The 17,500-nt window shown below is 40.4% G+C and overlaps 2 long non-coding RNA genes across 2 annotated transcripts; one reads left to right on the top strand and one right to left on the bottom strand.

Annotated features, from left to right (window-relative positions):
• Nucleotides 1-425: 425 nt before the first annotated feature.
• On the top strand, nt 426-15,821 carry LOC147135033 (uncharacterized). The gene is made up of 3 exons (XR_015090127.1): nt 426-647; nt 13,908-14,046; nt 15,103-15,821. It is a non-coding gene; the product is annotated as an uncharacterized LOC147135033 (long non-coding RNA).
• LOC147135034 (uncharacterized) lies at nt 4,170-12,005 on the bottom strand. The gene is made up of 3 exons (XR_015090126.1): nt 10,737-12,005; nt 10,402-10,484; nt 4,170-4,497 (listed from the first exon to the last, which is right to left on the bottom strand). It is a non-coding gene; the product is annotated as an uncharacterized LOC147135034 (long non-coding RNA).
• Nucleotides 15,822-17,500: the final 1,679 nt, after the last annotated feature.

Genomic DNA, 17,500 nt, shown 5'->3' with positions numbered 1-17,500 from the left:
GTTTGACGTCATCGATGTATGCCCCTGCGTCAGCAAGTATAGCGGCACGGGCTGTTGTTTTGGCAAGTTTGCTGTTTAAAATTATATTAAAACTTCAGTAAAGTAGTAGTAAAGTAAAACTCGGGCTCAGTCTTCCATTCGATGGGAGCTATGGCTCTTTTATTTGGACTATTTGGGAGTCCTGCAGGACATGCGGCGCATGCGCATTAGGTTGTTAAATCCAACAGCTAAACTAGAACAAAATACGTGTTTAAACGGTCACTTTAAAACATCGCTTGAAATTACACATATGCAATATGGTAAACTTTGTAATAGTCGGCGTTAGTTTCCCGCTATTTTTGTCAAATCCGCAATACATTGTGGGCAATATGCATCAGTTTAGGGTCCATGGATGTGGGATCAGCCGAAGTGCGGAACAAGGGCGCATCGGCGCAAAGAGGGTGGGGCACAGAGCACTTCGCAGAAATGGGAGACCCCTCGGCGGGAACGCGCAAATGAGGGACACAAGTGAGGGTACAGTATTGGGATTGCGCTAGTGACCCCTGCACGATGTATCGTGCTTGCGCAGAAGGTCGGCCAAGTTTGCTCGCTAACTACGGCAACCACACTCGGACGAACTACGTAGTGATGCCTCTGCACAATCTGTGGTACGCATTCGAAACACTTCATATAGTTTTGCTCAAGCAGTAAAGTGTTTTAATATTTTATTTTCCTTGCAAGTAAACACAGTAAGCTACGATTCCATCCATTGTGTAATTGTAATCAATATCTAGCAACATTAAACAAAACGCTTCTCAATGAAGCATGCGCAATCTGTGGTACGCATTCGAAACACTTCATAATAGTTTTGCTCAAGTAGTAAAGTGTTTTAATATTTTATTTTCCTTGCAAGTAAACACAGTAGGCTACTATTCCATCCATTGTGTAATTGTAATCAATATCTAGCAACATTAAACAAAACGCTTCTCAATGAAGCATGAAAAATGCAAAACCGAGCAAACAATGTTATTGTGTACGTACAATCAAAATATACATGTTCTAAAGCACCTATGTCAAAGTCAAGGCCCGCGGGCCGGTCTACGGCCCCTGGGATGATATTGCTTTATTATTAGACCTGGCCCGCAACCCGCAACAAGCCGGTGTGGGTAGCAGAAGTGATCGGGTCCTTCGCGCCTGATGATGACGTCACGCTTTAACATATATTGTTGCGTCTTCCAAGAACACAGACGTAGTTTAACTATCACATTTTATTAGTCCAACCAGCTACTGTGGGCCGCAGCCGACGCCAATACAGTACGACAACCGTTTAGTCAAGCTCTCCTCTTCGTCCTCTGCTACTCTCGCTCGCATGCCGTCCCATCACGCGAGCCGCACGATGCATTCAATAACCTCGGAAACAACACAACTTGGCAAGACGTAATTTCGACCACAACAAAGATAACCCAATTCGTTACATTATTTCTGTAACATATTTCTTTGCATCTATGTTTGCCACCCCCTGGCTGTTGTTATAACGAACATTACCGCTACTTTTGTGAGGATCGTCCTTCGTTCGTCTACCTGCCGATTCAAGACTTCACGTCACTTTTCGCGGCTTTCAGAATCGGATTGTGGTGAAGTTATTCGGAGTAAAACACACTTTATTAAGAGATACTTCATGTTAGAAGCTCACGTCGTTTTACTATTAGTAATTGTTGGCATTTGATAAATTCATTGAGTTTCGACGTAGTGATGACATGTCCCACACTGTGAGCAGGCATTGAACTCTCCTCGAGTTTTAAGTGTTGGAGAAAAACCAAGACCAGTCTTACTGAAAGAGTTGATAGCGAGTGACTTTTTTATTTTTCCTCCTTCGACACAGCTCGTAGTTTGTTCGTGCCAGCAAACTAAGTAGTAGCAGATTTCCCGTGTTTCACCACGTTTGCTGGTGTGTGTAAATGTTAAAAGGTGAATTTAATCATTTAGGTTCGTGTCAGGTAACTGCTGTATATAATAGCCCAGATATATGTTCTCGTGAGTGATGTCACGTTGATGAACACGAGTTAGTTATTTCGGTTAGTATGCTTACTATTTTGGTGATGAAACGTGTGAATGTGTGTTGTATGTACAGTATTGTTTGGCTGTTTAATTGCTTAATACAGTGAATTGTAATGTTTAGGCATATTGTTAACTAATGGATATGCATTGCACGATGTTGCTAGGTTATTCTTTGTCTGTGTTGTTGCAGACCACAGTAAATAGACGTGGCAAGTGGAATACGGGCCTGTGTTCTCTGACAGGAGCATCCACATTTATACCTTGCCACGTAAATAGAAAAAGCTGGAGACATCATACCAATCATATGATCCTCTCCGTTTTACTTCACATTATGTACAGTTCATACAATCTTGCAGCCCGAGTCAACCAGAAAATTGTTTCCACTTTGGCAGGAGAAACGCAAATGTTCCACTGATCTTGTTTCACAAGACGGGCAGCGGCATCTTCTCGGCTCATAAGCGGAAGTGACGTACGAGGTGCCTCGCAAAAGTAGCAGTAATGTACTTTATTTTATTTTTTATTTAGTAACTCCGAACACAAAAACACATCAACCAGGGGGGTGACAAACATACAAACATAGAGGCAAAGAAATATATTACAGAAATAGAAAGTGTGACATCATCAGCGGACATTTAAAAAAAATCAATTAACATTCTATCAGTCCAGCCCTCGGCTTGTCGCAAATTTTTTTATTTGGCCCTCCGTCCATTTGATTTTGACACCCCTGAATTCATGTATCTCGTGGCATTAGACAAGGATGTCCAATTTCGCCGAAATTATTCATTCTGTGCACTCAGTTATTGTCCTATCTTACAGTAAACAGCCCAGATATAGAGGGCAAAACAATATTTATAAGCAAGTATTTAAAATCAGTCAGTTCGCTGATGATACGGTAATCTTTTTAAAAGACAAACTAAGGCTTCAAATGTTATTGTTATTGAAATGTTATTTCCAAATTTTCTCAGGCATCAGGACTTGATCTTAATCTAAAAAAATGTGAATTACTACGGCTTTATGATTGTGCTGAAAAGGACCTAGAATCTATTCCTGTGAAGACGGGAAATAAATATTTGGGCATTAACATTACCAGAGATGCCAAAACAAGAGAATCTAGAAATATGAAGGAAAAAATTGAGATGTCTAAAAGTTTACATCACTGGTTGTCTAGGGATCTAACTATATTAGGCAGAAATATATTATCTAAATCAGAAGGTATCTCAAAACTAGTATACCCAAGTTGTTCACTTTATATCACTCCACAAAATATTAGAAAGGCAAACACAATAATATATCAATTCATTTGGTGCAACAAAACCCACTATATAAATCCCAACTAGTAAAAGATTATAATAATGGTGGTTTAAAAACAATATACTTTGAATCTATGATTGGAGTTTTTAGAGTTAATTGGGTAAAAGCTTTTCTTAAGAAACCAGATTCTTTATGGTTTCACATCCCACACAATATTTTTAAACGAGTTGGAGGCTTTGAGTTTCTTTTAAAGTGTGATTTTGAAATATGTAAGTTGCCAGTGAAATTATCTGAATATCACAAACAGGTGTTACACTTTTGGAAGATGGTATTTACCCATAATTTTACACCGCATGGCTCCACCTTATGGAACAACAGAGTAATAACGTCTATCAAGAAAACATTGTTTATTCAAAAATGGTACGAAAAAAATGTCATCCTTATTACAGATATACTAGACAAAAATGGTCAATTCCTGAGTATGGAAGATTTTGAGAAAAAAATGTAGCCTTACAAGTTCTAAAAGAGAATATAAAAGAGTTTGTAAAGCTGTTCCCATGGCCCTATTAAACATGATTCAAAATTATTTAATTTACTCTAAAAGACAGATCTTGTTACCAAATATTCAGCTAAACTATATTTCCCTTAATGACACAAAATGTAATAATACAAATGTTAATCAAATATTTAAAAATAAACTATTTCATGATTTTGAAAGAAGTGCTAAAATTAAGAATGATGAAGGTAAAATTACAAAAGAACATATGTGCTTTTTGAAATGGCCAATACCTCCTAAAGTAAAGGAAATGCAATTCAAAATCCTACATGGTTACTACACAGTAGCTGCAATGCTGAAAAAACGATTTGGGTTTGAGGTGAAGCCTTGTTTTTTTAAATTTATTTTTATTTTTTTTTATTGAACAGTTATATACAAACAAATAGGCATTCATATCAACAAATAACATCGCTTCACATCGATTGAGCAAAAAAAACATACCAATGCAATTCAAAATATAACAAAACAAAAAAATATTAAAAGAAAATAGAAATTTAATTTGTAAGGGGGCTTTCTACAGTAAGTCAAATATTTTCAATAAAGAAAATAGGCAAAGGGCTTTTTTGTCCTTAATCAGCTTCAGAGATTTACAAAAAAGTAAGTAGTCATTTTTCCAGTGGAGTAGACACGGCTTTGTTCTCAGATATCTGCACCTGTGGATGAAAAATTTCCTTAAAAGCAATAAAACGTTCAAAACAAATTCCAATTTCTTATCTTCCTGAAACACACCAAACAAAATAGTCTCTTCTGTCAAGGGGAAGTTGACATTTTTAGATTGCAACCAACTCTCTAAATCACTCCAGAAGGAAAATACAGCATTGCAATGAAAAACAAATTACATTTTCAACATCATCGCAGAATACACAATTGTTCACATCAAGATCAAACTTCATTCTTAAAAATTTCTTTGTTGGGTAAATTTTGTTCAAGATTTTAAATTGAACCTCTTTCGCTTTGGGCGGCACTGGGAATGAAATATAATTCTTTCTTATGCTTTGGATTTTCTGATCCCTCTTAAATCTTAAATCAAGATATACAAACTTTTAATTGGATTAATACTCATCTAACAACAATTTCCTGATAAATTTGTTATTACATACATGACCACAGATATCCACCCCAGCTATGCACAATCGTCTCAGATTTTGAAAGACTCCAGAATTTCGAATATCTCCTTTCACCATCGCTCTTAGAGAGGTCGGAATTGCATTTATTATATCTGTGTATTCCTTCAAATTACATTATATTTGGTATTTTTGACAAAAATCCTCATGTAGCAACCAGTTTCCATTTTCATCTAACAAATGTGCAACAGCCCAAATTCCTTTTGAGTGCCATTCTGCCTTAAAAATGAATTTCCTTTTAAATAATACATATCTGTTATTCCAGATTGGAGTATTGTGAGGAGTAAAATTATGGCAGTATAATAATTTCCAATAGAGAAGGGTTTGTTGATGAAAATCAGAAAGTTTAAATGGTAATGATCTACACTCAAAGTCACATCGCAACAGAAAATCTATTCCCCCTACTTTTTTAAAAATCATATTCGGAACAATAAACCAAAACGAATCTTGATTTGTAACAAATAATTTCAGCCATTTTAGTTTTAGGACTCCATTCATCGCATCAAAATCGATGGCGTTTAGACCTCCTTGTTCATACCCTTTAACCATGTCATTTTTTCTTATATACTGGCATTTGTTTCTCCATATGAATCTGAAATTTAGAGTGTTTATTGTCTTAATCATTTTAGTTGAGACTGGTAAAGAAAATGCAGGGTAGATGATAGGCTCTCCATTTTTGTTAACAAAACCCTCCCAAAAATTGAGATGTGTCTTTGTAACCATCTGTTTAAAATAGGTTTACATTTGTCCACAGTATCACAGATATTCATTTTTTCCATCAACATTTTGTCCTTAGAGATAATAATCCCCAAGTATTTGACTTTCTTTTTCACCTCAATATCACATATAGACTGTAATTGGCAATCATGTAAGGTCAAGATCTCACATTTTTTCAAGTTGAGTAGTAAACCAGATGCCATGGAGAACAAATCAACAGTCTTCATCAAATCAAATCTCCATGATCTCCATTCTCCAGAAATAAAGTTGTATCGTCTGCTAATTACACCTGGGGACTCCACCTGGGGACTCCATCGTTCTGCTGGGGGACTTCAATGCTCACGTGGGCAATGACAGTGAGACCTGGAGAGGTGTGATTGGGAGGAACGGCCCCCCCGATCTGAACCCGAGCGGTGTTCGGTTACTGGACTTCTGTGCTCATCACGGATTGTCCATAACGAACACCATGTTCAAGCATAAGGGTGTCCATATGTGCACTTGGCACCAGGATACCCTAGGCCGCAGTTCGATGATCGACTTTGTAGTCGTATCATCGGACTTGCGGCCGCATGTTTTGGACACTCGGGTGAAGAGAGGGGCGGAGCTGTCAACTGATCACCATCTGGTGGTGAGTTGGCTCCGATGGTGGGGGAAGATGCCGGTCCGACCTGGCAGACCCAAACGTATTGTGAGGGTTTGCTGGGAACGTCTGGCAGAATCCCCTGTCAGAAGGAGTTTCAACTCCCACCTCCGGCAGAACTTTTCCCACGTCCCGGGGGAGGCGGGGGACATCGAGTCCGAGTGGACCATGTTTCGTGCCTCCATTGTTGAGGCGGCCGATCGGAGCTGCGGCCGCAAGGTGGTCGGTGCCTGTCGTGGCGGCAATCCCCGAACCCGCTGGTGGACACCAGCGGTAAGGGATGCTGTCCAGCTGAAGAAGGAGTCCTATCGGGCCTTTTTGGCCTGCGGGACCCCGGAGGCAGCTGACGGGTACCGGCAGGCCAAGCGGAATGCGGCTCTGGCGGTTGCTGAGGCAAAAACCCGGGTGTGGGAGGAGTTCGGGGAGGCCATGGAAAATGACTTCCGGACGGCTTCGAGGAAATTCTGGTCCACCATCCGGCGTCTCAGGAGGGGGAAGCAGTGCACCATTAACACTGTTTATAGTGGAGATGGGGTGCTGCTGACCTCAACTCGGGACGTTGTGGGTCGGTGGGGAGAGTACTTCGAAGACCTCCTCAATTCCACCGACACGCCTTCCACTGAGGAAGCAGAGCCTGGAGACTCTGAGGTGGGCTCTCCTATCTCTGGGGTTGAAGTCACCGAGGTAGTCAAAAAGCTCCTCGGTGGCAGAGCCCCGGGGGTGGATGAGATCCGCCCGGAGTTCATAAAGGCTCTGGATGTTGAGGGGCTGTCATGGTTGACACGTCTCTTCAACATCGCGTGGACATCGGGGACAGTGCCTCTGGATTGGCAGACCGGGGTGGTGGTCCCCCTTTTTAAGAAGGGGGACCGGAGGGTGTGCTCCAATTACAGAGGGATCACACTCCTCAGCCTCCCCGGCAAGGTCTATTCAGGGGTGCTGGAGAGGAGGGTCCGTCGGAAGGTCGAATCCCGGATTCAGGAGGAGCAATGTGGTTTTCGTCCTGGCCGTGGAACAGTGGACCAGCTCTACACCCTCAGCAGGGTCCTCGAGGGTGCATGGGAGTTTGCCCAACCGGTCTACATGTGTTTTGTGGACTTGGAGAAGGCGTTCGACCGTGTCCCTCGGGGAGTTCTGTGGGGGGTGCTTCGGGAGTACGGGGTACCGAGCCCCCTGATAAGGGCTGTCCGGTCCCTGTACCACCGATGCCAGAGTTTGGTCCGAATTGCCGGCAGTAAGTCGGATTCGTTTCCTGTGGGCGTTGGACTCCGCCAAGGCTGCCCTTTGTCACCGATTCTGTTCATAACCTTTATGGACAGAATTTCTAGGCGCAGCCGAGGTGTCGAGGGGGTCCGGTTTGGTGGCCTCAGTATTGCATCTCTGCTTTTTGCAGATGATGTAGTACTGTTGGCTTCTTCAAGCCGCGATCTCCAACTCTCGCTGGAGCGGTTCGCAGCCGAGTGTGAAACGGTCGGAATGAAGATCAGCACCTCCAAATCTGAGACCATGGTCCTCAGTCGGAAAAGGGTGGCGTGCCCTCTCCAGGTCGGGGATGAGATTCTGCCCCAAGTGGAGGAGTTCAAGTATCTTGGGGTCTTGTTCACGAGTGAGGGTAAGATGGAACGGGAGATCGACAGGCGGATCGGTGCAGCGTCTGCTGTGATGCGGACCCTGTATCGGTCTGTCGTGGTGAAGAAGGAGCTTAGCCGAAAGGCGAAGCTCTCAATTTACCGGTCGATCTACGTTCCTACTCTCACCTATGGTCATGAGCTGTGGGTCATGACCGAAAGAACAAGATCTCGGATACAAGCGGCCGAAATGGGTTTCCTTCGCAGGGTGTCTGGGCTCTCCCTTAGAGATAGGGTGAGAAGTTCGGCCATCCGGGAGGGACTCAGAGTCGAGCCGCTGCTCCTCCGCGTCGAGAGGAGCCAGTTGAGGTGGCTCGGGCATCTGATTAGGATGCCTCCTGGACGCCTCCCTGGTGAGGTGTTCCGGGCATGTCCCACCGGCAGGAGACCCCGAGGACGACCCAGAACAAGCTGGAGTGACTATGTCTCCCGGCTTGCCTGGGAACGCCTTGGGATCCTTCCGGAAGAGCTGGAGGATGTTGCTGGGGAGAGGGAAGTCTGGGCTTCCCTGCTGAAGCTGCTGCCTCCGCGACCCGACTTCGGATAAGCGGGAGATAATGGATGGATGGATGGACGTCTGCTAATTGGCTTATCATAATGTTCTCCTCCATTACCTTGAGACCTCTAATCCTACTGGTTTCTATTAAAATGGATAACATTTCCGCAACCATTATAAAAGTAATGGTGAGCTCACGCACCCCTGTCAGATTTCTCTCCTAATGTCAAACCTGGGGGAAGTGCAATGACCTAAAGTAATTGAACAATTGATCCTTTGTAAAGCATTCCATTAATGTCTATAAACTTCCTTCCAAAACCAAAATGACCTAACGTTTTTAAAATGAAGGGGTGTTCTACTGAATCAAAAGCTTTATAAAAATCTAAAACCAAAATAAATCCACTTTCATGAATCATTTGACTATAATCAAGCAAATCACATACAAGTCTAATATTATTGTGAATGGACCTTCCCTTTAGAAAACCTGATTGCGACTCACTGATTACATCCGACAAACCTAATTTAAGTCGAGCTGCGATAGTCCCTGAGAAAATGTTATAATCTGTATTTAGTGTGATTGGTCTAAAATGATCAAGAATTCTATTATCCTTTCCAGACTTGGGAATCAAGGTTATCAATCCTTGTTTCATAGTAGGCATCAATTCTTTCTTCTCATAAATTCCTTAATTGCTTCAAACAACAAAATTCTAATATCCTCCCAAAAGTATCGAAAGCAATTTGTTGGCCCCGGGGATCTGTTTAAAGTCATCCTGAGAAAAGCCGAATCGAGTTCTTCAATTTTTAAATCCGATTCACATAGGTTGTGAAAGGATTCTTCAATATGAAGAATAGAATTCTTGTTTTTATCAAAAAGAATATCAGCATCCATTGAGAAATAGCGTGAGGAATATAAATGAGAATAAAAAGAAAAGACCTCTTTTTCTATAATCTTACAGTCTTTGTTTTCAACTCCATCAATTATCAGACTTGAAATAGAATTCCTTTGTTGTCTACTTTTTTCCAAATTACTAAAATAGGAAGAATTTTTTTCCCCTGCCTCAATCCATTTTGCCCTTGACCTAATAAACGCACCACGAGCTTTATCAATGTAGAGCTCATCTAATTGAGTTTGCAAATCTATTAATTGTTTCCTTTCCTCAGGATCCAGGGCTACAAGCTAGACTTGTATCCCGAAGCAACTTACTCTCACTGTCCCTTCTCTTTTTGTTAAGTTCTTTGCTAATTGAATGGACAATTGTCTAATTTCAAATTTTGTAAATTCCCATTTGCTTATATTGCTTTCAAGTACGGCGTTACCGTTTATTTTCCTTTATTAATTCTCTAATCTTAGTACAGTACTCTTCGTTTTGCAGCAAACTAGCATTACATTTGCAGTATCCCTTATTTCTGTTTTCTTTTCTTGTGGATTCTAATATTAAATCAATAAAACAGTGACCGACAGGGGAGCTTTAGAAATATTGGCTTGTGAAGAATTGTTTAACACATTCTCACTTCCCAACCAATAATCAATTCTGGATTTGTAATCTCCATTAGGTTTAAACCACGAGTAGCTCTTAAGGCTTGGGTTGAGGTTCCGCCATATATCCGTTAGATCATTGTCTGCCATAAAACTGCGGACAATATCATTTTCCTGAGATTTTTCAAACCTTGGAGGCATTCTATCTAACCACTCATTTGGAGTCATATTCCAGTCCCCTCCCACCAAAACAAAGTTAGTAGGGGATAGCACTTTTAAATCAGAAATTACTTCAGTTACTTCTTCTAAGAGTTTGCGGTTTTGACAATACTTATTATAGTCGTAAATATTTGTCAAGACAAAAAACAAACTCTCCACTTTTAACACCACCGTTAGCCAGTGACCCCGTTCGTCTGCTTTGTGCGTAACAATATCTCCAGGAAACCTGTTGAAACAAATAGCCACACATCCTGACCTGTTTGAGCCATGGCCGAATACGATGCGGTCCCCCCATTGATTGGTCCAAAAAGATGTGTCCTCCTCTGGAGAATGAGTCTCCTGTAAAAGTAAAGAGGTCGATTTGCGCCCTTTGCAAAACCAAAAAAGTGCTTTCCCCTTCACAATATTCTTAAGTCCCCTTACATTTAACGAACCAAAAGAAAGTTTAACATTTTCCATGAACCCTCCTGAGATAATAAGCAAATCTAAACCAATCAGTGTTCGACGTCCCTTTCTAAAAGTTGCATTCCAATATTTTCCCCTTCTTTCTCCTCCATGCCTTTAATACGGAGAGACCACTTCATTCTGTACCGTTCTTGTTCTCTCACTCTGTCCTTCAGCTCGCTGTTTTCATTTTCAACCTTCGTGTTTTGCTTTTGCAGGTCCTCAATTTTCTTCTTACATTCTGTTAGCTCCTCTGTGTTGAACTCCACCACCGTGGCTAAATTAGCCCACCTCTCACTGCATTGCCTCGTTTGGTTTCTGAGGTCCACCAGCTGCGCCTCCACTCGGCTTTTGAGTCTTTGTATTGCCTCCAAAATGGTACTGTTAGACACTTCAACACACTCCTCACCAGACTTCGACTTTTACTCCACCGGATTCTTCACTGGTGTCGTGTGGCTCGAGGCGTTGCCGCGGTTGCATTTATTCGCCGTCGGGGTCTCCGTAGCATAGTCGTGATCCATTAATTCGCCCTCCTCCTGTCGAACGACATTCGGAGAGAATTTCGAGCCTTTGGCGTCAAGCACAAGTTTGTCCGGCTTCATAATTCTCTTGTCTTGCATTCCGACACTTCAAAGTGGATTGTAAACAAGTTTGATCTTAATTTTGTGACTTAAACGTACGAGCTACGATCAAACACTGCTGCTCAATCCGCCATCTTGCCGGAACAGCTGGAGACTTGTGGGTTTTGTTCTCAAGAGGAGGAAATGTTGAACATCTATTCTTCTCCTGTCTTAAAACCAAATATTTTTGGAAGGAAGTCATAAACTTGATGCAAATTACAATGGTTAGGGTTCCACAATTAAATTTGGACCAAATTATTCATGGTAATATTAAATTACCAAGAAAAATACTTGAACTTTGTAATATTGTTATAATTATAATTATAGCACTTACATAAGTGTAAATGGCAAAATAGAAATCCGTCCCTGAATTTGTTTAAAATTGAGTTATAATCACATTTAGCTTCCTTGTCACTCCTAAGAGACTCAAATATGGACGTTCAGAAGATATGTGGAGATGTCTCAAGTTGTTTATGTTATGTTAAGTTGTTTTGAATTGCAATATATTAAGAAATACTGATTGTAAAGGGCTTTAAATGTCATTGAATTTGCCTTGCTGTTCCTTTTAGTTTTAATGTTGTAATGTTTCATGTTTTTTTTTGTTTTTCTTTTTTTGGGGGGGGGGGTTGTTTTTGTCTTTTGTATACTTTTTCTATGATTATTGCACAAACAATTGTTTAATCTCCCATCGAGAGTTTTGTATTATATTGCAATATGTGAAAAAAATGTGAAGCAGGTAAAGTCAGCAACGTGTATATCCAATTTATTCATTATCCATACCACTTATCCTCACAAGGGTCGCGGGCATGCTGGAGCCTATCCCAGCTGTCTTCGGGCAGTAGGCGGGGGACACCCTGAATTGGTTGCCAGCCAATCGCAGGGCACACAGAGACAAACATTCGCACTCACAATCACACCTAGGGGCAATTTAGAGTGTCCAATCAACTCACCATGCATGTTTTTGGAATGTGGGAGGAAACCGGAGTACCCGGAGGAAACCCACGCAGGCACGGGGAGAACATGCAAACTCCACACAGGGAGGCCGGAGCGGGGATCAAACCCACGATCTCCGAACTGTGAGGCGGACTAGCCAACCAGTCGACCACCGTGCCGCCCTATATCCAATTTATTAATATGTATTTCATAACATCGTTCTGTCTGCTTTGGACTCAGGCTTACGACGATAGATTGCAATCTAATGATGCGTTACACTGTTAGCATTAGTGTTTGGCTAATGTAGGTCTGTTTTCAACGTATTGTAATATCTGTTCCTTGTTTTGTGCATGTGCTGGCTGGGCCTATGAGTAGTGAGTGACGTCATAGCGAGGGCACGAGCCAGGTTAGGAGGGAAGTTGGGCTCGAGGAGTCAGTTGTATGATTGAGCGCATGGGCGTGAGTTGTGCCCACCTGTAGCTCTTGTGTGCATGTGTTCTTTTTTCGTTACGATCCGTTATTAAAACGACGATCAGATTGCATCAGCGACTGTGTGCATCTTTGACCACTTCGAGGGGCATTACAGTATCTATGTACCCAATTTATCACGTCGACAAAAATGTATTGTGTGGATACTGTTAATAGCTCTTGCTAATTTGGTTGCTCTGTTTTTATTGATTTTGTCAATTCTCACAGAACAAAAAAAAAAACAAGTTGTGTTTAATGCAAAAGAAAAAATGTTGCGCATAATTTCTTGCATAGTGAAGACATCACAGAGCGCTATTTTGTTATTCTGCGAACTAGTTTAAACTGAAATGCAGTGACACAAGTGGTTTATCCGCTTTAACATCTTACTGAGTGTTGTTGTCGTCCTTACATGTTTTTGTTTTGTACAAATATTACATATTCATAAGTACAGTATACCGTGTTTGTAGACACTGAGATAGTTGTGTATGTTTTTTATGAGTTGGTAGTGTAATATCTTTGGATATGAATAAATATATGCAGACGTCGGGCGGCATGGTGATCGACTGGTTAGCACGTCCGCCTCACAGTTCAGAGGTCGTGGGTTCGATCCCGGTTCCGGCCTCCCAGTGTGGAGTTTGCATGTTCTCCCCGTGACTGCATGGGTTTTCTCTGGGTACTCCGGTTTCCTCTCACACTCCAAAAACATGCTTGGTAGGTTGATTGGACACTCTAAATTGCCCCTAGGTGTGATTGTGAATGCGGATGTTTGTTTGTCTCTTTGTGCCCCGCGATTAGCTGGTAAACGATTCAGGGTGTCCCCCGCCTACTGCCCGAAGACAGCTGGGATAGGCTCCAGCACGCGACCCTTGTGAGGACAAGCGGTATAGATAATGGATGGATGGATGCACACACGTCAGCTTCATCGGAGTTGGCTGTAATGCAGGTGATGTAACATTAAAACAGGGCTGACTGGGAGTTCACGCTATGTCTCCTCGGTAACTCTGGCACATCCAAACCACCAGCAGCCTTTATTGGTTGTAGAACAGTTGAGTCTCTATATAACATCTAGTATGCATAATAAGAGCAAATTATGAATCCGCCCCATGGAGCAAACTTGTGATTGTGTAGTCCTAGAAAAGTATATGAAATGTCTCTGTGTGTTTTATATGCATCAAATTATAGTTTGTCAGTACACTGAAAAAAACCCGTTGAATTTACTCAATTTTATTTTGACAAGTGGTTGCATGATATGAAACCATCTGAATCCTATTAACAATGATATCTTTTTCTTTTGTAGTTTCTTCATTCCGAGCAAATCAGCCCAGCTGCAGCACTTTGTAAAGCACCCACGAAGTCCACTGCAGCATCATCAGAACACCTACCTGTTCAGCATACCCCATTATGTTTTCTCCGGAAATTATTTTAATAGATCCAAGGTAAATGTTCTGGATGTAACGATTTACTCCAGCCCAGATTTAAGTGTCAAATAGGGCTGTCACAAACGATTCACCAACAGGAGTTGCGATTAGTTGACTAATCGGATCATAGGTAAATTGTGGCATAATCGCACCAGCAAGATGCTGCTCTTATATGACTATCAGTAGCTTACAGCTAGAACCCTTTAAGGTATCGTACAAAAGAATAAAGACAAGATGATAGTACATTCAACTTGTACTAAACTGTGCAGGTTATGCTAGCATGCCTGACTTGTTTTTAGTGCAGTACCAGTAATTGCAATTGAATTGTGGCCGTAAATACTTTATTGCTGAATGTTTAGTGCATTTTAAAATGGAACCAAAAAACAATACACTATGCTGAATTGCCCTAATACTATGAAACTACCCATAAATACAAAAAGAAATACCGGATTTGTAAACACATTTCACCCTTCCTCAGAACCAATCATTTTTTCTCCAGCGGGAGATGAGGCATTTTTGAGAGAAAAGTTTGCGCCAAATAATTTGAGAGCAGCTATTGTTAACATGGTGTTGCAAATCGATTCTAATTTCTTTTATTTTATTTTTTTTTCATCGATGCATATTTTATACAGTTTAAATTGATTTTAGATGAATCGTTACATCCGTAGAAAATGTATCAAACTATGTGTAAATTCTTCATGTGTGGTGTCAGAAATCAGATTTCAACAAACTGAAACTGATAAATACAATTTCACACACAAAAAGTATTGCCAGTTCATAGCGTCCAATGATATTGAATAATAAATGTTATGCCTCCAAATAATATACTCAGTGAAATAATTGATGTCTATTATACTCTGATGTGTTGCATAATTATGCAATTTAGTACTCATGATTTTGTCAAGTATTTTATTAATTTCTATGTTGTCATTTTCTCGTGGCTCTGTTTCAATCTCCACGTCGTCATTGACATCATCCTTTAAGTCAGACGGTCCATCTGAGGGCATGTGTTCATCGTCGATCTAGATTGTCATCAGTGTTTGCCTCCATCTCCAACTCTGCTATTTTTTTCAGCCCACTCCGTCTGGATCTCAGCCGTCACCAGTGACTTGCAGTTACACTTCAAGTCAGCATGCAGTGTCAGAGTTGCGACCGTCACCAAAGAGATCATCCTGGACATGACTGTCTACATTTCTGAAAATTACATAAAAATATTTATCAGGCAAAGTATACTGTTTGAGATGATGGTAACTTCGATAATATGTAATCAAAAGAAATTATTCAACTAAATGATAACATCGCTAAATGTGGCTCTGAATTAAAAATGTATATTGTTAGCTGCATATCGTCGCTGTCATGTGAAAAAACACAATTTTTTTTCAATTTTATTATTTTTACGTGAATACTGTTTCCGCTTTACAGACATCGCATTAACATGAAAATTAAAAAAAATTAAAAAATTGGACATAAGTGTTTTTCACAGGACAGAGACAATATGCTTTATGTTGAAAAGAAAATGAATTAGTGTTACCCTCGTCTTTTTGATCGAATCAATACTGCTACTCTTCTTCAGCCATGACATGAGCCATCGTGTTGCTACTACTATAGAAGAAAAAAAATAAATTGTATTGAAACTAATATTTTCAATTAAAATGTGCACAACTTTGTTGGCTTGTGCATGAAACCTTCAAAATAGATATCCTGACAGTCAATAATATTTTAGCAGTACAGCATTGTAAACTGGGATTTTTGGAGAGTGTAACTCAAAATCCATTAAATTCTTGGTTAATGTGTACTGATATATAATGATTTGCTCTTCTTGTTCATATACAATCAATAATTTGTTAGAATATACAATACAATAAAATTTTATAAAATATTTATTAAACCTCACAGCCCTTTCGTGTCACTATTATCTATTATTATCTATTAAAGATAGCTCAAAGACAATCGGATTCAGTGACATGTCTACAAAGTAGAAACAAATTATGGGACATTTTGCTTAAGTTTTTATCTTTTACATTAACACACTATAATGTCCTTGTTTTTTGGAGTTCTGTGAGACTACTTAAATTAATAAAATGGACCGACCAATTTAGCAAGAGCTATTAACAGCATCCATACAATACATACATTTTTGTTAACGTGCTGAATTGTGGGTACAAGAGACTAAACTACTGTATGGTGACAGATGCGTTGAAAACAGAGCTACATTAGCCAAGTACTAATGCTAACAGTGAAACGCATCATTAGATTGCAATCTATCGCTGTAAGCCTGAGTCCAAAGCTATTATTTGAGACAGAACGACGTTATGAAATACATATTAATAAATTGGATATACACGTTGCTGACTTTACCTTCTGTGAAGATGCGTCTCCTGAGCCGCTGGAAGCGGCGTCCGATCCACTCGCGTTCGCCATCTTTGTTTACTTATCCACGCATGCGCGGGAAGAGGAATCGCGGATCGATTAGCTCCCCTTAGGACTTGCCTGCTCTGCGTGACGTCATCCTAATTTGCATGTTGTGCAGATTCGTGCTCTCACAAAAGTGATTCGTCCACAGCCGGCAATTCGTTCGTAGTGAAGATTTGCAGTCGTAGAAGCGAGAGTTGTATTCACAAAACAATGGCACTCACAGTTTTTATTCATACTCACAAGATAAGAAGTCAAACTCTCACAATATTGATTTGTACTCACCCAAAAAATTCAAACCCTCACAATTTTTCCTATTACGGATACGAATCTTTAATCACGGATATGCCTTTTACGGATACGAATCTTTAATCACGGATATGCCTTTTTGACAGCGATCTTACTCCTTAGCTACCAACACCAACACAACGCTGTGTCGAAATCATATTCAGTCGCTAATTTAGGACACGAACAAACCGCTGGTTAATAATGCTGTCATTGTATTATACGGCACAAGTCTCCGGCGTTAGTGGCTCGCAGCTTTTATCATTAGCTGGAAGTTCAACAGCTGCTTCTTAATGGCTTGCTCTTTTTTTTTTTTTTTTTTTTTTAAACTTCTTTTTCTATATAGCCCTATATGTGGCCCTAGATTACTTTGTAATGTTTTAAGAAAGGTGCCTTAAATTGCACTTCAAGTCTTTTTCATTATGAAAAAATAAATAAATAAAACTTTGTCTTCATTTTTTTTTTTTTTTAAACTCTTTTGCTCAATAAATAATTGTAAGAAACATTCAGCTCAAATGTCTGGCAGGATACCTTGAAATGTATACACCGTACCACTTACAAAATTGCGTTAAATTGTGTTCTTAAATCCTAAACGGCCATATTAGATATAAGGAGTTTTTTCTTTTTTTTTTTTAATGGGCAGAAGCGTTTTATAAAATAAATGAAGACAAAGTTCTATTTAGCTTTTTTTTTCTGATACAAAAAAACCGATCCGATCCGTGACTCAAAATCCATGACCGATCCGAACCGTTACTTATGTCATCCGTTGGCCTAC

The sequence above is a fragment of the Filicampus tigris genome, chromosome 16 (genome assembly GCF_054856515.1).
Source record: "Filicampus tigris isolate MCC_2025a chromosome 16, RoL_Ftig_1.0, whole genome shotgun sequence".
Classification (NCBI taxonomy): domain Eukaryota; kingdom Metazoa; phylum Chordata; class Actinopteri; order Syngnathiformes; family Syngnathidae; genus Filicampus; species Filicampus tigris.
This window is presented reverse-complemented; position numbering and strand designations above follow the sequence as displayed.